This window comes from Schistocerca cancellata, chromosome 1 (assembly GCF_023864275.1).
Source record: "Schistocerca cancellata isolate TAMUIC-IGC-003103 chromosome 1, iqSchCanc2.1, whole genome shotgun sequence".
Lineage (NCBI taxonomy): Eukaryota > Metazoa > Arthropoda > Insecta > Orthoptera > Acrididae > Schistocerca > Schistocerca cancellata.
Genome location: NC_064626.1, coordinates 1,227,182,195 through 1,227,204,798, shown reverse-complemented (window position 1 = coordinate 1,227,204,798; position 22,604 = coordinate 1,227,182,195).

The window sequence follows — 22,604 nt, the reverse complement described above, 5'->3', positions numbered from 1 at the left end:
GATTTACTCTCAATCCGTGTTCTGTTCTCATTTAACTGTCCATTCCGTCAAAATACCCTGTAATTCTTCTTCACTTTTTATTGATTACAGGTCTTGTTGACTGGAATGAACACTCTAATGAGTATAGAAAATGGACTGAGAGTAAACTGGAACAAGAAGAAGTTAATAGATTAACAGGAACCTAAACATCGAAAGTGGTAACAACGAAGTAGACGAAGCTAACTAATTCTGCCACCTTTGAAGGAGGGCACAAGAAGAAGAGTAGCACTGGCAAAGACGACACTCCTGGCCAAGAGAAGTCTCCTAGTACCAACCATCGGCCTTATGACGAGGAAGACATTTCTGTAAATGCAGGTTTTGAGTACAGTACTGTATGGTAGTGGATCATGGACATGTCCCGTAGGAAAACCGGAATAGAAGAGAATCGGAACGTTTGAGATGTTGTGCTACAGAAAGATGTTGAAAATTAGATGTACTGGTGAGGAATGGTGAGGTGCTCAGTAGAATCGGCGAAGAAAGATAAATATGGGACACACTAAAAAAAAAGATAAGATAAAATGATGTGTTAAGACATCAGGGAATCACTTCCACGGTATTCGTGGACCTGCAGAGGATAAAAACTGTAGGGGAAGGCAGAGACTGGAAAACGTTCTTCCATACATATGTACATTATTGACAAACACTATCAACAAATTATTTAGAAATAAGGTACAAGTGCTACTCAGAGATGAAAGAGTTGGAAACAGAATAGTTATTAGTGACGGGCCTCATAAAACCAGAACAACGCTTATGACTCAAAATAAAAGATTATAATATATCCATTCAAATTCACTGACGGGCACTATGCCTGCAATGAGCCTTTACATTTCTTTTTCAGATTTCCTAGTTTCTGTACCAAGTTGAATCTCCTAACATTCCACGCCCGCAGTCGTATAATGTTACACTTTCGCTGATTGTTAAATCTTTCCCTCACGGGGAAACGAATAGAGATCTAATCCGGAATCATTCAGCCAATTGGGAGATCGCCATGTTAATGTCTCAATTACAGGCCACATGTCCTTTGGATATAACTAGTGTGTGTTTTTTGTAGTGGTTTCTGTTGTCTACTGCACCTTCATGCGTTGACCTCTGCTGGTTCTTCCGCATGTTAGGTGCAAAAGGTTCATGTGACACTATCTCTGTTCCCGTGCACTCTCTCATGATGCAGATAAGTGGCACTTACAAAGTAACTCTTCGGCCGCCTTTGATGATGATTTTTGTTCATAATTTAAGTAATGTTTAGAACAGAACCCAGGACACAGGAAGTTACGGGAACGAGTCAGAGATGCTACCACTACAGCAGAGTTCAGCGGCTTTTTACCTATGGGACTTTGTGAATGGAATTTTACTTAATGTCTTGTGGCGTATCTACAGATTCGTTGATTTTACAGATCAAACAGTCATTTGGTTGCCACAACCCTCATTGTTGTGTTAACTTTCGATGTAGTGGTATCTGTACGTTCTATGTTATTAGATCGTAGGTTTTCCAGACCTCTGTTACCCTCTGACCCTACTGGATACCCTACTTCTTGCAAATCAACTCTCACTTCTGTTGTATCTAGATATTAAGCTTCTCCTCATCCTCGTAAAGGCCTTCAATATTCTGTTTCTCCTCTGTGTGTAATCGTGGAATAACACTTGTGGTTTTAATGCTGACATCTTCGCTTTTAATTTCAATAATGACTGCTTGGCCGCCCGGTGTGGCCGAGCGGTTCTAGGCGCTTCAATCTGGAACCGCGCGACCGCTACGGTCGCAGGTACGAATCCTGCCTCGGGCATTGATGTGTGTGATGTCCTTAGGTTAGTTAGGTTTAAGTAGTTCTAAGTTCTAGGGGACTAATGATCTCAAATGTTTAGTCCCATAGTGCTCAGAGCCATTTGAACCATTTGACCGCTTGACTATTTTGTATGTTGAATTCTGTCTATGACCATTTCTTTTTTTTATTTCTTCAATTTCTTTCTTCTACCCTTAGCTTTTGTGTCCTTCCTATTTATTTCTCCCCTAATTTCTATTTTCCTGGATCTCCCGAGTATTTCTGTACTTGATATTTTCGTCTATCACCTGGTATGCTGCCGATCATCATGAGAATAATCCTATCCCTGGACTGTTGTTAACAATAACCTACTCTCTGTCCTACCTGACAGTTCATGGTATATCCTACTCTGTTACCCTTTTCGCAGCTATCGATAGTATCTGATTAAGTATTACTTCATTGACCACATTTTATCTAGACTTTGTTTTCATTTTCCGATTTCCTAGATTCCCTACCACAGTAATACTTCTTGCGTTACACGCTCTGTCTCGCAGAAATTACCTTCTCGTTAGTTGTTGAGTCGTTTTCCTATGGTCACCTTCCCCTTGGCAACTTGCTCATAGAAATCTGAATCAGGGACTCATTCGGAATCTTTTGCGAATGGACAGATTATCATGACACGATTTCAATGACAGGGCACATGTTCTATGGATACACATTATGAATATTTCTGCATCATCTGATTCTTCTGCGCTTTATGGGCAATTTCCCATACCAGGGACAAGAGGACTGTGGAGTATTGAAGTTCAGTGATTATTTTAATTTGTTTCGCGTGAACCAACGCTGTAATGGACCTAAAATTAAAAAATTAATTTCTCGATATAAAAGTCTTAACTGTGGCGTTAGTACTCGCATCTGACTGCTGTTAATAGTATTCCAACACTCCGGGCACCGATAGCCACCAGTGATTGTAAAAGGACGAAATATAGAATTAATAATTGTCCAAGCTTCTCGCAGTAGTTAAAAACCTGTATAAACACCGCAGCAAATTGAAAATAAATAATCACACTGTCGTACTCAGGGAAATAAACGATTGATCACTGAACTAAAAATCTCAGTTTATTCTACACATAATAATACGGGCACTCAGCCTCGTAATAACAGTCATTGAAAAATAATGAATGACAGCTGCAATAGCTCTGGCGCAAATATATGTCGGACTGTCCAGACCGGGTACAAAACAACGACTGACTAAATCATGCCATTATTTTCTTGTTCATGCAATACAATGGCGGGCTGCGAACTCCGTGCCTGTAGGTTCGGCATTCCGCGCGTCCATCACAGACGCACGATTGAAGGCTGGGTGGCGCCTTCGAAGCTCTTTGAGTATTACATGAAACAATTTTTTGCAAAAACCATTAATGAACAAATTTTCTCCTCACGTTTACCCTCTCCCATTACTCAGCAGTAGTCAGAAATTAATATTTTCTTAGCCTTATATTAGAAATAAATATCTTAGTGCAAAATACAGAAAATGTACGTAGCCAGACCACTCTCCCATCTCTATGACTAGATCATTGGGAGAATGAAGGTGATGCCTTATTGCCGAAGGTCTTCGACTGTCGGCGCTGATTTATTACTAGTCAAAGATGCTGCCTCTTTCGCAGGGCGCAACTTCTTTTTTTTTTACCAACAGAATTTTGTAATTTTTTAAATTATTAAAAATTGAAGATTAAATTACATCGAATAGTCTCCGAGGAACTGAAAAGTGTAATAAAACAATGAAGTCTCTTCGATGATAATAGGTTGCTTCACTCTTAAAATTTAAAGTAATTCCTTCTTCTTTTGATATCCTTTATGCCTTTACATAGTCTAAAAATGATTCTTGTGCTTGTCAATAAATGCAAAGGATTCTGATATATTTCACAAATCCAGTCACTTCGTCATCTACAGAAATTAAAACTATTCCTTCTCGTTTTACACACGCAGACACACACACACACACACACACACACACACACACACACATATATATATATATATATATATATATATATATATATATATATATCAGAATGTACATGTAAATAAACAGCACAGCACATGTAAACTTGTACGCATGTTACACACACACACACACACACACACACACACATATATATATATATATATATATATATATATATATATATATATATAGATATACACTCCTGGAAATTGAAATAAGAACACCGTGAATTCATTGTCCCAGGAAGGGGAAACTTCATTGACACATTCCTGGGGTCAGATACAACACATGATCACACTGACAGAACCACAGGCACATAGACACAGGCAACAGAGCATGCACAATGTCGGCACTAGTACAGTGTATATCCACCTTTCGCAGCAATGCAGGCTGCTATTCTCCCATGGAGACGATCGTAGAGATGCTGGATGTAGTCATGTGGAACGGCTTGCCATGCCATTTCCACCTGGCGCCTCAGTTGGACCAGCGTTCGTGCTGGACGTGCAGACCGCGTGAGACGACGCTTCATCCAGTCCCAAACATGCTCAATGGGGAACAGATCCGGAGATCTTGCTGGCCAGGGTAGTTGACTTACACCTTCTAGAGCACGTTGGGTGGCACGGGATACATGCGGACGTGCATTGTCCTGTTGGAACAGCAAGTTCCCTTGCCGGTCTAGGAATGGTAGAACGATGGGTTCGATGACGGTTTGGATGTACCGTGCACTACTCAGTGTCCCCTCGACGACCACCAGTGGTGTACGGCCAGTGTAGGAGATCGCTCCCCACACCATGATGCCGGGTGTTGGCCCTGTGTGCCTCGGTCGTATGCAGTCCTGATTGTGGCGCTCACCTGCACGGCGCCAAACACGCATACGACCATCATTGGCACCAAGGCAGAAGCGACTCTCATCGCTGAAGACGACACGTCTCCATTCGTCCCTCCATTCACGCCTGTCGCGACACCACTGGAGGCGGGCTGCACGATGTTGGGGCGTGAGCGGAAGACGGCCTAACGGTGTGCGGGACCGTAGCCCAGCTTCATGGAGACGGTTGCGAATGGTCCTCGCTGATACCCCAGGAGCAACAGTGTCCCTAATTTGCTGGGAAGTGGTGGTGCGGTCCCCTACGGCACTGCGTAGGATCCTACGGTCTTGGCGTGCATCCGTGCGTCGCTGCGGTCCGGTCCCAGGTCGACGGGCACGTGCACCTTCCGCCGACCACTGGCGACAACATCGATGTACTGTGGAGACCTCACGCCCCACGTGTTGAGCAATTCGGCGGTACGTCCACCCGGCCTCCCGCATGCCCACTATACGCCCTCGCTCAAAGTCCGTCAACTGCACATACGGTTCACGTCCACGCTGTCGCGGCATGCTACCAGTGTTAAAGACTGCGATGGAGCTCCGTATGCCACGGCAAACTGGCTGACACTGACGGCGGCGGTGCACAAATGCTGCGCAGCTAGCGCCATTCGACGGCCAACACCGCGGTTCCTGGTGTGTCCGCTGTGCCGTGCGTGTGATCATTGCTTGTACAGCCCTCTCGCAGTGTCCGGAGCAAGTATGGTGGGTCTGACACACCGGTGTCAATGTGTTCTTTTTTCCATTTCCAGGAGTGTATATATATATATGTGTGTGTGTGTGTGTGTCTAACATGCGTACAAGTTTCCACGTGCTGCGCTGTTTATTTACATGTACATTCTGATATATATATATATATATATATATATATATATATATCAGAATGTGTATATATATATGTGTGTATTCTGATACACACACACACACACGCACACACACATATATAAATATAAATATATATATATATATATATATATATATATATATATATACGAGGGCCGTTCAGAAAGTAACCTCCGGTTGATTTAAAAAAATACACCAAGTTAAATATTTTAATATATACATCTTACAACTACATCTTTGCACTACTTTTCTACATAGTCTCCATAGCGATTGAGGCACTTATCGTATCTCTTCACAAGCTTTGAAATTCCTTCTGCATAAAAATCACCCGCTTGTGCCTGGAGCCAGCCTGTGACCGCATCTTTAAGCTCTTCGTCGTCATCAAACCGCTGTGACCCGAGCCATTTCTTCAAATGCATGAAGAGGTGATAATCACTTGGCGCCAGGTCTGGGCTGTAAGGTGGATGGTTGATAACGTCCCACTTGAAGGACTCAAGAAGGGCCGTTGTTCTGCGAGCAGAGTGAGGACGGGCGTTATCGTGCAAAAAAACGATACCGGAAGTCAGCATACCACGGCGTTTGTTCTGTATAGCCCGTCGTAACTTTTTTATTGTTTCACAGTGCACGTCTTGATTAATGGTCGTACCACGTTCCATGAATTCAACCAACAAAACCCCTTTGGCATCCCAAAACACCGTTGCCATCAGTTTTCTGGCAGAAAAATCTTGCGAGGCTTTTCTTGGTTTGGTAGGCGAATTTGAATGTGCCCACATCTTTGATTGTTCTTTTGTCTCAGGGTTCACGTACTTAATCCAGGTTTCGTCACCGGTCACGATTCTGTTTAACAATGGTTCTCCTTCGTTCTCATAACGTGACAGAAAGTCTAATGCAGAGGCCATTCTTTGAGTTTTGTGGTGGTCGGTAAGAATTTTGGGCACCCATCGTGCACAGAACTTACGGTAACCCAATCTTGCTGTCACTATCTCGTACAAGAGAGTCTTAGAAATCTGTGGAAAACCAGTAGACAACTCCGACATTGAGAAACGTCGATTTTCACGAACTTTTGCATCAACTGACTGAACGAGTTCGTAAGTCACCAATGATGGTCTACCACTCCTCTCTTCATCATGAACGTTTTCTCGTCCACTTTTAAATAAACGTACCCATTCACGGACAACTCCTTCACTCATAACTCTTGGTCCGTACACGGCACAAAGCTCACGATGAATAGCTGCTGCAGAATATCCTTTGGCTGTAAAAAACCTTATGACAGCACGCACTTCACATTTGGCGGGGTTTTCTATTGCAGCACACATTTCAAACTGCCACAAAAACTAAACTAGCGCAGGTACGACGTTCACTCGACCACGGCTTGATGCCGACTTACCTGTTGAGTGCGTGAACGCACAAATGGCGTCGCTACTACCCCCACAACTCGCACTGTGACCGATCGGAGGTTACTTTCTGAACCGCCCTCGTATATGTATCAGAATGTACATGTAAATAAACAGCACAGCACGTGTAAACTTGTACGCATGTTGTAACATGCGTACAAGTTTACAAGTGCCGCGCTGTTTATTTACATGTACATTCTTTATTTCCTACAAGGAAACAAGGAGAACGATCCTGATTACGAGCAAGTCATGATGCAGATTTCGTTTACTTTATACTTCTCTACAAGGTGTCTCCTTTTTATCGTATTTACATTCTATCATGACGGAACGTGCTGTAAATCAACGATAGATCCATTCATTACTCAGTGCTCTTCAGAGACGTACAGTAGAATGCGGTGGAGCAGTACCAGTACAGTATTTCCTGGTCGCTGGATTGAAAGGGGAGGCCCTGTTCCGTGGCCTGCGAGGTAGCCTGACCTGAATCCCCTTCACTGTGTCCTATGGACATATCTGAAGTCACTTGTGTGTGAGACCCCAGTGGATATGGAATCAATTGACAGAGTTGTAGCTGCCTGTAGTGTGATTCCAAACATACCAGGGATATTTGTCAGGGTGCGTCAGAAATTTGTTCTTCGTTGTCATTCTTGCGTTGAGGTTGATGACTAGGAGTTTCAGCACATTTTGTAAGATACAGTACAAATGATATGATCATTGTGTCAATGATGGTATTTTCAGTTAATTAATGTAAATAAAAAAATACACAGTATTGTGATTTTGTGCTTATTATCTCCTTAAACTGGCTTCTCCGACCCCATGCCCCTACATCAAACTGTCCAATACAGCATCCTCTATGTCGTGTTAAACTTTTGCACGCTCTTACGGAAACGCACTATATATATATATATATATATATATATATATATATATATAATTCTCCTCCGTTGTACATATTATTTCTAATTATACAGCTTTTATCCTATCATGATGGGTAAAAGTCTTAATGTTACAGTGAAAATACAATGCAAAATACAACGTAGAGGACTCAACAGTCTATAATCTCGTCCTTGTGTCTCTGACTGAGAGGTACCATGGTGCCGCTTAGTTCTTAGAACTACATTATTTATGCAGTATATGCTATAGTTTTGTTATTCTACAGTAAAATTCCGCTAAGCTCGTTATTTCTGATGTTATCATGTGGTGCGTATTGTTTTGGTAGCCAGACTGCTATTATTGTTTTGTGGCTAGAGTTTCGCGGTTGGTCTGTTGTCACACCTTGACATCTTATTGCGTTTCTGTCTCTAGTGCGTGCGTTTCCACGTTCTGTTCACTTTATCACAAATTGACGGCTCCAAGTCTTAATATCGTAACTCCAAACTATAATTTTTACAGAAGAAGCAAAATAAGTTTAAATGACCTGTAGAAATGCAAATTTATTGGAATCTTGTTGGAACTTCACAGACAAACAGTTAAAACTGAAGGAATTTGAGTGTTTTACACTAATGCGCTCTACTTCTTCTCAAAAAGTGGGTTTCGCACTTATGATGTTTTTCTCTGCAAAAATCTGCGGCGCATTTCTATTGCGCTACAACAGCTCAGTGATAAAAAATGACAAAATAATCTAATATGGTATTCTTGTCCATTTTTCTCGATACATCACCAACAGTAGGTTTTAGTCTACCGCTGTATGTTGAAACCAGGCTTAGGTACAACTGCTTATCAGCAGTTGGGATGCGCTCGCTGTGGCACGAGAACAACTTTATGCCCGTTCGAGAATGTCGCAGGACAACAGCTACCTTTCTCTGGATCGCTTGTGGACAAAGGTACACTTTACTTCATCCTGGTGAGTGTACTTTAAGTACACTTTGCGTGGTCATCAGTCTAAGAAAACAATTTGCTGTATTATACTCGATATCACCTCATTTTTCAAATGTGTGGGGGTTCCCTGTGACTCTACTCATTTAATTAAGGTAACCCACTGACACGGAATGTATACAGACCGGTTCTTCATTCTTCTTCTGATCACAGCGTGCACGGAGTCTCCTTCTGTGAATACCCCCGTTCTAAAAAGCGATGTTTAGTATTCCAAATCTAAGAGATATAATGAAAAACACAGAAAATAGGAATCTGTTACTGTTTTGCCCTCTGCAGCGATCAGAGTAGAGTTTGAATGCTCTGCTAACTCTACTATCTCGCATCTGTAAGAATGGTAAACCAGCTGGTTATTTCATTTGAACAACGACGGGCAATGGTATCATGCCAAACATAGCACTACCTTTCCTTGTTTCTCTTGTTGTTTACTGTGAAACTGAAGATGTAACATTTTCATTTGTGCTAATAACGGCTTGTATCAGACTGAGGAGTAGCCAGCACTTTCTGCGAATCGAAACATACACTGATAATGGACATATCTGGAACTTAAGTAATTTTGTCCTCATTTTTCAGCTCCGTGAGAATAGATTTGTTTGCAACGTGAGAGGAGTATTTGTCTGCCAAATGTGCTTTCTCGTCTCCCGAATTTCTCATATTTCACGTTTACCCTTTTAAGGATGAAAGAATGACTACTTATGTTATTGGCTGAATGTGTTAGTGTAATGCCTTAATGTGGCAGGATTCAAAGAGACATATTTACTTTCCTTGATGCATCTCAGGTACATTCTGTGAATCTTTTCAGTGCTCAGTTTGGCATGAAGGTATTTTCTGCTGGTTTCTTTCTTTATATAGTGTGACTTACGCTGTTTATAAGCTCACTGACTCCTTATTTCAGCTCATAGTCTGACCCTCCTTTTCGAATGTTTTCCTCTCACGTCAGGCGACAAAACTCCATCTGCTCCCAGTTTTTTATGGTAGATGCCGTTCACATAACTGCAACAGAGAGAGTACGCAGAAACACTTTCTGGCACATCTTAGTGTTATTAGCATGAATTAATATAGTCTTCAAAATTTTTCTTCTTGATTCATTCGTATTTCGAAGCTGTCTTCTGCTAATATTTTTCACAACTCGGCAGATGAATTCTCGCTATCTGCTATAATCTTCTATATGCCAAAACTGATCCAAAAAATCCTGCCTGTTTTCTTGAGTTAACTTATTATGACATTTCACTCTGAATATGTTGGGACTACTGCGCCCAGGCTTCATGAGTCTTAACTTTGGTTTCAGCACTCATTCGGCCTTTATCTGCCAAAACTCTGTTGAGGTATCCCTTTTCCCGCTCCACTATGCATGAGGATGGATTCCTACTTCTTTGACGTGTCTTCTGTTCATTAACTGAGCATTGCCTTGATTCAGCGGTGCCTAGTGAGGAGCATGTTGAATTACGTTCAGCATATTTCATGTTCAACTTGATTAATAATTATCCAAGAACATAATTTCTGATACCAACCGTAGAAGTGGCAAATTCGGAACCTGTTCACGCAGCTGTTTAGTAATTACTATTCTGGCCGAAATCACTTGTTACACACTCACTGGGGACTATATATGGAATGAGCATATGTACTATTGGTTACAAGTAACGTTAGATGATGTTGCTCCCAAGTTAACAGCGAGGACACAACACACCTAACACTTCGCAGACAGTAAACTTTCCCGGTAAAAACTTCGTAACTACAGTTATGATTTTAATTGTGTTACCGTTCTCCCAGGAAAAAGCATAGTAACATAACCTGCGATTCTTTTCATCGGTGAATCAGTTTAAGAAACTTATGATATTCGAGATTGCTATTGCTGTTCGGGATGCGGTGGTAGAGATATGAATTTTGTACAAGAGGAAAATTCTGGCAATCATCGTCACTCAATTTAGCCGTTTTTGGACTTGCAATCTTAATGTTTGGGGCCGTTGATGTCAATTAGTGTTCAAATGTACACACGTCATAGTTGGCTCAAATAGCTCTGAGCACTATGCTACTTAACTTCTGAGATCATCAGTCGCCTAGAACTTTGAACTAATTAAACCTAACTAAGCTAAGGACATTACACACATCGATGCCCGAGGCAGGATTCGAACCTGCGACCGTAGCGGTCACGCGGTTCCAAACTGAAGCGCCTAGAACCGCACGGCCACACAGGCCGGCTATCATAGTTGGTAAGGGAGATAGAACATAGCTCTGTGTCCACTGTAATAGGTTCTTTAACGACTTTACACCAATTTGCTGTAACATCTTATGTCAGCTGGCTGTTCCCCATATCACACCAACTGCATGAGGGTACGAACCTTCAGTTCTGTTAGGGTCTGACCTTTCCTTGGCTGTTGTTACTGCTTTGTTTGTGTTCCACATTTTGTCTCCCTTGTGTACGCAGCTCTTTCCGACTACGGCGGTTCTGAGAAATTTGTGTTTTGAAAGTATTTTGCCAGCGTTGACGGATGTTACATGACTTTTGGGAGGGAACTACTTTTACATTTGTCGAGTTGGTAGGACTGAAATTTGATTTTTCAAAGACATTATATACTAGTAACATTTAACATTTTTGTTCTATTATCTATTAACCAAATCTTAAAGTGTATTGATGTGCTGCATTTTGAAATCATTTCCACGTCGTGCGGAATATGTATTCGTTGATAGTGGACCTCGGGCTATTAGTGCTACAGTTGGGTATCGGCCGCTATGTAATTCAATTTCGATAAGATGAACTCGTTCACTAGTTTTATTTTCTGTACAATATCGAGACTTCTTTCTGAACGCAGCCCTATGCTGGTCCTAACTTTAATATCGAGCGCCAATTGGTAGCCTGCATCCTATATGTACGAATACCATGAATTGCTTCCTTCAGTGTAGGAATCAAGTTGAAATAACAGGAGCTTAAATCTGACAAGTGTGGTGGGTGGTACTGCACATAACAACCCCATAGATCGAAAAAATAGCCACAACTTGCGCTTATGTGAAAGAGTATTTCCTGCCAAATAATGGACGGGTGTTCCAGAAAAGTATCGCCTTTGTTCCAAAAAATGTCCAGCTTAAACCTTTGGGACTTCAAAATGATTCCTAAATTGAAGGAAGCACTTGATGGTATTCGCTTCAGAACTGTTACAGAGAATCTTCGGGCAACAGCCTGCTCCACTCGAACTATCTACACAACCGGCGCTGCTACGTGTATCGTATGACTTTCACATAGCTGGCAACGCGTCTTACGTAACACTGGTGAGTACTTTCAAATTCATTAAAATTCTGAAACTTGTATCTGTTTTTTACACGTTGTAAGTAAATAGTTTCCACTATGAAAGCTCAAATCCTCGGGTCTGACATCAGATTCAGCCATCGTGGCTTTGTTGCTGAGAGTAATCACTGATGTTCGTCCAACAGTGAACCTTTCCGTAAGTTCATTATTTTGAATCTGTAGCAGCTGGGTCTAAGGCGCTGCAGTCATGGACTGTGTGGCTGGTCCCGGCGGAGGTTCGAGTCCTCCTTCTGGCATGTGTGTGTGGGTTTGTCCTTAGGATAATTTAGGTTAAGTAGTGTGTAAGCTTAGGGACTGGTGACCTCAGCAGTTAAGTCCCATAAGATTTCACACACATTTGAACATTTTTTGTAGCAGCTGAACATGGCTGCTGTTGCTTCAAAATAAGAGTTCAGTAAATATTTTACGTGCGCTGTTTAGTGTTGTGCCGGCACAAATACACTAAGATCATCGGAAAATTCTCCAATTTACGTCAAACCTGGGAGTGAGCAGCTCAGTTTCCTTATGAAAGGTTCAAACGAAATTGCCGTAGATAGTGGGCAACTCTGACGGACTTACAGCTGTATACCGAATGGTACTAGTTGTCCATTCAAATGATTCTGGATTAAGCTCATTGCAAAATCTCACTGACAAACTGGGAGTACCCATGGTAGACTATATTTACACTATTTAGAGTGTAAAGCGGTGAGAGTTCCGGCAGCGAGCTTCGCAAAATCAATACATCTTACAACGCACCTTGTTTTACAGATACACGTAATGGCTACTATGTCACGGTAGTAAACCGGTTGTCAGTTTCCAGAAGGAGATTTTCACTCTGCAGCGGAGTGTGCGCTGATATGAAACTTCCTGGCAGATTAAAACAGTGTGCCCGACCGAGACTCGAACACGGGACCTTTGCCTTTCGCGGGCAAGTGCTCTACCATCTGAGCTACCGAAGCTCAGATGGTAGACACTTGCCCGCGAAAGGCAAAGGTCCCGAGTTCGAGTCGTGCTTCGGTAGCTCAGATGGTAGAGCACTGGCCCGCGAAAGGCAAAGGTCCCGAGTTCGAGTCTCGGTCGGGCACACAGTTTTAATCTGCCAGGAAGTTTCATATCAGCGCACACTCCGGTGCAGAGTGAAAATCTCATCCTGGAAACATCCCCCAGGCTGTGGCTAAGCCATGTCTCCACAATATCCTTTCTTTCAGGAGTCCTAGATCTGCAATGTTCATAGAAGAGCTTCTGTAAAGTTTGGAAGGTAGGAGACGAGATACTGGCAGAAGTAAAGTTGTGAGGACCGGGCGGGAGTCGTGCTTCGGTAGCTCAGATGGTAGAGCAGTTGCCCGCGAAAGGCAAAGGTCCCGAGTTCGAGTCTCGGTCGGACACACAGTTGTAATCTGCCAGGAAGTTTCGGTTGTCAGTTGTATCGCCTCAGGTGCAAAATCCATTTGGTAATCTTCTATAACGTTTTCATTACGTCCTGTAATCTTACTGCTCGACTTAGTATTTTGTAGTCTAAGTATATCAAGGCTGTTGGCCTAAGGTATACAATATTTATTGGCGGGTATATCTTGGGTACCAACAAGATCAGCGTCTCTAAATATGCAGGAAGCTGTTGAAAATCACAACAATCGTTGAAGGTTTTTAATTAGCTCCTCTTGCAACACACACCAGTAACTGAGTTACAATGCTTCTATGCTACGGTAGTCATCCGGGTTGCCAACAATATTGCCCCAAGCACAACACTCGTTTCGTAATCTTCTATGATGTTTTCATTACGTCCTATAATCTTACTGATCGAGTTAATATTTTGTTGTCGGAGTATATCAAGGCTGTCGTCCTCAGATATTTGGTATTCATTGGCGGGTATATCTTTGGTACCAATAAGATCAGCGTCTCGAAACATGTAGGAAGCTGTTAACAATCGCACCCGTCGTTGAAGATGATAATTAGCTCTTCTTGCTCTCCGGGGGACACCACCTCGGTGAAGCACTGTCCGTGCAGGTCGAGAGGCTTGCGTATCCACGTGAGGCTGAGGGCTATGCCTAAGGTAGAGGAGCTACTGCCGGAGAGGCCTTAGCTGATGGATCAGACAAAGAGTGTCCCACAACGTCCTGTCTTCCTTAGCCAGTCCTAGTCCTTAACCAATTCCCTTCCCCAATCCAAGGTGTGATGCGATCCATGCCGAGGGGTGGATGGCACATCGGAAGATGTATTGCAAACAGAGCTTCGGAGATACCGGCCGACGTCCCTGAGTAAGTAGCCTTACACCGCTTGGGGATTCCGTGGTGTGGACCATGTAGATCCCCAAATATCGTGGGACCCAGATGGACACTGCTGACGAAAATAAATTAAAACAAACTGAGGGGCGAACTGAGACCTCAGACTCCTAAACATAAGGGTCAGGACCAATGGAATGCACTCAGTCTAGTGAATCAGGGTCTATATCTGAGCAAGAAGTGGTAACTGTAACTGAGAAGTTGGACCAGATCAAGATTAAAGCCTTGCCTGGGGCCCAGATGAGGAAACTTCTCAGGGAACAGAAACAAAAGGAAGGAAAAGAATGGCTTCCCAAACAAAAGCGGAGGGAATTAAAAGGGCTTGAGCCCAAGACCCCCACGAAAAACCTGTCTCAGGTTGAAGGGGATACGCAGATACCCACAACGTCGAAGACAGGTAACAACAGGACAAGGGAGGAATCTAAGACTCCCGCCTGTAAGGATAAGGGAGCCTAGAAAAAGCAGAGGCAGGAAATAGGGAAACTGACCTATGGTACTGCAGTCTCGGTTTTTAAGAATGCAGTTATCAAGGAAGGTTATCCATTGGTAGGCATCACCTCTCAGCAGGAGGAGCTCGTATAGAAGCCCCTCTTTGAAAAGGCTGAGGAAGGGGGGCAGGGGGACGCTGGTCCAGGGCCCAATTTCAGGAGGGCATATGTACATCGCGATACCCTCATATTTCTCTGCGAATGTATGCATATGCTGGAATGGCTCAAGGACAAGGTGCCCATGACATCCCCATTGGAGGATGCGAAGCTGCTGGTCAAGACGGCAGCTGAGCTTGTTAAGACAGCAAAGCTATCAATATTGGAATCAAAGATCCTTAAGGATGTCTCTCCAAAGACTCTGTTCGAGAAAACAGGTGTCCAGGACCATAAGGTCTCGACAGAGGATTGGAGAGTAATGAAGCAGAAGGCTGTACCGGAAGAACGAACCCTGGTGGTGGATGTTAGAGAGAAGTCCCTGAAGGCGATGCGAGAACAAGACCTGAAATTGCTTTTAGGATTCTCGCAGGTCATTGTGAGGGTAATTAAAGATCTCAAGGGCAATGATGGAAGGAAGACGAGACATCAGGTGTTGCAGATTAATTGGGAGCACAGTAAAGGGGCCACAGCTGCTCTGAGTCGTCGCCTGGGGAGACAGGAAGTGAACATGACCCTAATACAAGAACCCTACTTATATAAAGGGGGTGCATTGGGCTTCGGTGGCACTGGAGGTAAGCTGATTTATGCTAGAAATCTAAGAAACTCCAGAACATGCATCTATGAGAAATAGAATTTCTTTCATGCCAATGATGGATTTCTGCTTCAGGGACATGGTAACCATCAGGATGCAGCAACGTGAGGAAGGTATCATGAGAGAAATTGTTTTCGCCTCAGCATACCTTCCTTACAAAGACAGCTCTCCTCCTCCTTTGGAGGTGAGGAGACTGACAGAAGCTTTCCATCGGCAAAGTGACCAACTGTTGATTGGATGTGATTCCAATGCCCACAACCTAGTGTGGGGCAACAAGGACACCAACAGTAGAGGTGAGTACCTTCTTCAATTTCTCTTGCCTAACAACCTGGAGGTCCTGAATAGGGATGACGAACCTACATTCAGGAATAGCAGAAGAGAAGAAGTAATTCATTCCATGATGATGGGCAGCTATGCCAAACAATGGCATATGGAGTTAGAGCCATCCTTATTGGAACACACGTATATTAAATTCGAGGTTGAAATGTGAATCAAACATACCACAGCCTATAGGTAATCCAAGGAAAACAGACTGGAAGACATATTGAAAGGACATTGACTTAAGCTTATTGGAAATTAAAACCTCGATAAGCAATCCAGTAGTGTTTGAGGAAATAGCAGAGGCTGTAACCTTTGTCTTAGTGACCTCATACCAGGGCTAGAAGTGCACAAACAGGAGTGTGCCTTGGTGGAATAATAACTTGGAAACGCAAATAAAACAGGCATGAAGACTGTTTAACCTTGCAAGACGTAAAGGACAATGGGCAAAATATCGTGAGGTTATTGTCAACAACAAACTTGCAATTAGACAAGCAAAGAAGGCATCTTGGAAGATAAAAAATGGCTCTGAGCACTATGGGACTTAACATCTGTGGTCATCAGTCACCTAGAACTTAGAACTACTTAAACCTAACTAACCTAAGGACATCACACACATCCATGCCCGAGGCAGGATTCGAACCTGCGACCATAGAGGTCACGCGGTTCCAGACTGAAGCACCTAGAACCGCACGGCCACATCGGCCGGCCTTTGGAAGACATTCTGTAAGGACGTGGAGGGCATGGCTGCTCAAGCCAGACTTCACAAAATCCTCACTAGAGTAATAACTAATCCAGGAGGTATGTTGAGGAAGGAGGATGGGGAGTTTACAAAGACAGCACATGAGACGATGGAACTGCTCCTCAAAATTCACTTTCCTCAATATTCTCTGGTGTGTAACACAGACCAGAATGCAATCCCCAAGAGACAATGGTTCTCAGGCACTCGAAGAGAGGACTGGGAATTTTCCCAGGAGTGTGTCGATTCCAGTAAAATCCAATAGGCAGTGGGAACATTCCAACTGTTCAAGTCACCTAGCCCAGAAGGAATCTTTCCAGCTCACCTACAACAAGCACGAGAGAATCTTACAAGAGTCCTATGGAGGTTATTCAACCCAGCAGCAGGAATCATTCCCAATATTGGTAGTGAACGTTGTCTTTATTCCAAAGCCAGGGAGAACTGATCATACCAAGGCCAAGGATATGAGACCAATCAGTCTGTCCTCCTTCACTCTTAAAACATTGGAAAAACTGGTTGAGGGACTAAACTCCAGACAATGTTTTTGCCAAGGATACTCAGACCACCTTGTCATGGTAATACTTCGCAAATTTATTGACACAGTGAGGAATATGCCACAAGGTGCGCTGGACATTGTGCAAGACTGGTGCATTAAACAGGACCTAAGGGTTAATCCAAAGAAGACTGTTGTGGTACTATTCACGAAGGAGCATATCCAACACTCGAGTTCGAATCTAAAGCTTTTCGATGAAACTCTACCTGTGAAGAGGATAGTGAAATACACTACTGGCCATTAAAATTGCTACACCACGAAGATGACTGCTACAGACGCGACATTTAACCGACAGCAAGAAGTTGCTGTGATATGCAAATGATTAGCTTTTCAGAGTAATCACACAAGGTTGGCACCGGTGGCGATACCTACAGCGTGCTGACATAAGGAAAGTTTCCAACAGATTTATCATACACAAACGGCAGTTGACCGGCGTTTCCTGGTGAATTGTTGTTGTGATGCCTCGTGTAAGGAGGAGAAATGCGTACCATCACGTTTCCGTCTTTGATGAAGGTCGGATTGCAGCCTATCGCGATTGCGGTTTATCATATCGCGACATTGCTGCTCACGTTGGTCGACATCCAATGACTGTAGGCAGAATATGGAATCGGTGGGTTCAGCAGGGTAATACGGAACGCCGTGCTGGATCCCAACGGCCTCGTATCACTAGCAGTCGAGATGACAGGCATCTTATCCGCATGGCTTAAACGGATCGTGCAGCCACGTCTCAATCCCTAAGTCAACAGATGGGGACGTTTGCAAGACAACAAGCATCTGCACGAACAGTTCGACGACATTTGCAGAAGTATGGACTACCAGCTCGGAGACCATGGCTGCGGTTACCCTTGACGCTGGATCACAGACAGGAGCGCCTGCGATGGCGTACTCAACGTCGAACCTGGGTGCACGAATGGCAAAACGTCATTTTTTCGGATGAATCCAGGTTCTGTTTACAGCATCATGATGGTCGCATCCGTGTTTGCCGACATCGCGGTGAACGCACACTGGAAGCGTGTATTCCTCATCCCCATACTGGCGTATCACCCAGCGTGATGGTATGGGGTGCCACTGGTTACACGTCTCGGTCGCCTCTTGTTCGCATTGACGGCACTTTGAACAGTGGACGTTACATTTCAGATGTGTTACGAACCGTGGCTCTACCCTTCATTCGATCCCTGTGAAGCCCTACCTTTGGACAGGATAATCCACGACCGCATGTTGCAGGTCCTGTACGGGCCTTTCTGGATACAGGAAATGTTTGACTGCTGTCCTGGACACCACATTCTGCAGATCTCTCACTAATTGGAAACGTCTGTCCAATGGTGGCCGAGCAACTGGCTCGTCACAATACTCCAGTCACTACTCTTGATGAACTGTGTTATCGTGTTGAAGCTACATGGGAAGCTGTACCTGTACACGTCATCCAAGCTCTGTTTGACTCAATGCCCAGGCGCATCAAGGCCGTTGTTACGGACAGAGGTGGTTGCTCTGGGTAGTGATTTCTCAGGATCTATGCACCCAAATTGCGTGAAAATGTAATCACGTGTCAGTTCTAGTATAATATATTTGTCCAATGAATACCCGTTTATCATCTGCATTTCTTCTTGGTGTAGCAGTGTATCTAGGGATAACCTTAGATGAGTAACTAACATGGAGCCCTCACATTAAGAGCATCTGCTCTAAGGCGAAGTGTACTCTAGTGAGTACCAGAAGGGCTTGTGGCAAGCCTAAGCCCCCAGAGGTATGCACTGGATATACATCACAGTGGTTAATCCTGGGCTCTCCTATGCGGTGAAAGAAGGTAGGACATCAGGTTGCAGCTAAAGAGCTTGCTAGGGTGCAGAGACTAGCCTGCTTAGCCATAACAGGTGGAATTGGCAGCATGCCAACAACTGGGAGGGACGCCATGCTGGACATGCCTCCACTACACCTCTAGGTCAAGATGAAGGCAGCAAATGGTGCATATACACTCAAAACTGATAAAAACTTGATATCATTGGGATATCCAGAATCACGGACTAAAATAGTGAGTGAGGTAAATATAGGAACGGCTGGGGAAATGCTGGCTGACTATATATTAACTCCCAACCACTTCAACATCCCTTACAATATAATAATTGGAAGCAGGGAGCAGTGAGAAAAAAGAGTTAGATACTGTGCAGGGGAAATTGTCTGGTTCACTGATGGGTCGAAATCAGAACAAGTAGCTGGGACTGAGGTGTACGGGGTTCAGCCAAGACTGGAGGGCACCATCTGTCTAGGAAAACTGGCCTCGGTATTCCAAGCTGAAATTACTGCGATCAGAGCGTGTGTGGAGGAGAATATGCATAGGCGCTACAAGGGCCGTAGCATCTACATCTATTCAGAAAGCCAGGCAGGCCTGAAACCATTGGCAGCTCCTGCAGCAAGATCTAAGATTGTTGCAGAATGTCACAGGGCTCTGGTGGAGCTAGGGGAAAGCCGTAGAGTGAACCTACTGTGTGTCCCTGGCCACTCAGTGATCGGTGGCAATGAAAAAGGTAACAGATTGGCCAGGATGGGGCAAAGACTCCATTCATTGGACCGGAACCTGTCCTGACAAACACCAAGGCAATGCTCAAACTAGAATACTGGACCAAGATCTATAAACGAAAACATGGTACGGTAATGATGCCAAAGCCGTGTTTTAAAAGAAGCTGTGTAGTCCTGGGCTTGAACAGGAAAGAGATTAAACTCATGGTTGGACAGTTGACTGGCCATGATAATTTCAAAAAACACCTACATACAATGGGTATAACGGAAGAAGATCCTAAATGTAGGATTTGATGAGAGTGAAGAAACTACATCACACCTAATCTTTGAAGGCACGGCATTGGAAACCAAGAGACACAGTATTTTCGGTACAGCTAGACCTGAAGAAATTGTGTCTAACAAAGAAGTGGTAAACGGACTCCTTGCACTATTTAAGGGCATTAGTTAGCTTTACTAGATGCACAGGGAGTGATACCGCTCAATAAACTCGGTTTTGGTGCGAGCAGTGGCGGGTTAGACCAAAGCTGTTTCAGCTTACCTTCCAAAATCAAATCAAATCAAATCAGCTCTTCTTTCAACAATAACTGAGTCACAATGCGACTAGTATGCTACCTGTTTCAGGTGATTATCCTCTGGACCTTCCCAGAAAAGCATCAGATACTTCCTCTTCTGTGAATAACTATTTTCTGCCTCTGCCTCTGTGAATAATTGTTTTCTGCCTCTCTCGGCACGTCGTCGAATGATTCGAGGCTCTTGTCTACTTGTACTGCATCATATAATTCACGGACGTGTTGCAGCACCCTGCTTTTGGTATAAGTCTACTGTTGTGTTGGACCGTTTCCTAGACCTCGTTTTCCTATTTCTTTATGTAATTAGTCACAGCGTTTTAGATGCAGATCTATAGGGAAAAAATGGCGAGTCGATAGTAACAAATTGAGTACGATAGATTACGTCCCCTGATGCCGTTACAGATAACACTACAATGTGATAAACAAAATTATTTTTTATTTCGGCTTTTCCGTGTCCAAGGTGGATGCCAGATTGAAACATTCTTCTCATAGAAAATACTTTCAACACTTGAACTCTCATTTAGACCCTGTAGTTTCTCTCCCTTCAGTGACGATTTCTGTGCTTTAATCTGCTTTAGCCTTGAAATTTTGTTGGTTATATCGCGTGTATTTTGATACAATTCGCGAAGAAGTATGAAGTGTAATTTCTGTGTACTTTTGTCCCACACAGTTTATGGCAATCGCATTTTCTGAACAACCTCTATAGTTTAGGTTTCACAGGTTCCTCCCACCATTGCAATCTTCTGGGGTGTTCCCAGATGTTAGTTAATTTCCAGTACCCTTTCCGATGTAAAGTCGTTTCCTGCTGCAAGCTGACACTGTTAATACAAGTACAATGATCGGAGTGACGTACAGGACAGATTTGTGACATAGTAAGGTTACGTACTAAGTTTTGAAAGACGCAATACCACTTTATTCTGTTCTCTGGATGACTAGTGGCTTATGAGTACGTTAATGAATATGTGTTTCTAGCCTCTCATGTGTCAGTCATTTTTAAATTGCTGACCAAGTACTCTTGTTTCACGCATCTGCTAAACTCTGGCTTACGGTATTTTCTGCTAGTAACAGAGCTAAAATCAACATATGCAACTCTGCTCACGCAACATGGTAAAACGTATATAATTTCCCGATGAAAAATATCGGTCCCCACCTCTCTACGACTTTTGCCAGACGGGAATGCACATTTGTAAAGGTTGTATCCCCTATTTTTACCGATGTTTCTCTACCTCTTAAAAGTTCTCCATTTTCTTCTACTGTAACGCGGTTTTTGTTAATGTCGCTGTACCTGCCTACTTCTATTAAAATACACTCCTGGAAATTGAAATAAGAACACCGTGAATTCATTGTCCCAGGAAGGGGAAACTTTATTGACACATTCCTGGGGTCAGATACATCACATAATCACACTGACAGAACCACCGGCACATAGACACAGGCAACAGAGCATGCACAATGTCGGCACTAGTAGAATGTATATCCACCTTTCGCAGCAATGCAGGCTGCTATTCTCCCATGGAGACGATCGTAGAGATGCTGGATGTAGTCCTGTGGAACGGCTTGCCATGACATTTCCACCTGGCGCCTCAGTTGGACCAGCGTTCGTGCTGGACGTGCAGACCGCGTGAAACGACGCTTCATCCAGTCCCAAACATGCTCAATGGAGGACAGATCCGGACATCTTGCTGGCCAGGGTAGCTGACTTACACCTTCTAGAGCACGTTAGGTGGCACGGGATACATGCGGACGTGCATTGTCCTGTTGGAACAGCAAGTTCCCTTGCCGGTCTAGGAATGGTAGAACGATGGGTTCGATGACGGTTTGGATGTACCGTGCACTATTCAGTGTCCCCTCGACGATCACCAGTGGTGTACGGCCAGTGTAGGAGATCGCTCCCCACACCATGATGCCGGGTGTTGGCCCTGTGTGCCTCGGTCGTATGCAGTCCTGATTGTGGCGCTCACCTGCACGGCGCCAAACACGCATACGACCATTATTGGCACCAAGGCAGAAGCGACTCTCATCGCTGAAGACGACACGTCTCCATTCGTCCCTCCATTCACGCCTGTCGCGACACCACTGAAGGCGGGCTGCACGATGTTGGGGCGTGAGCGGAAGACGGCCTAACGGTGTGCGGAACCGTAGCCCAGCTTCATGGAGACGGTTGCGAATGGTCCTCGCCGATACCCCAGGAGCAACAGTGTCCCTAATTTGCTGGGAAGTGGCGGTGCGGTCCCCTACGGCACTGCGTAGGATCCTACGGTCTTGGCGTGCATCCGTGCGTCGCTGCGGTCCAGTCCCAGGTCGACGGGCACGTGCACCTTCCGCCGACCACTGGCGACAACATCGATGT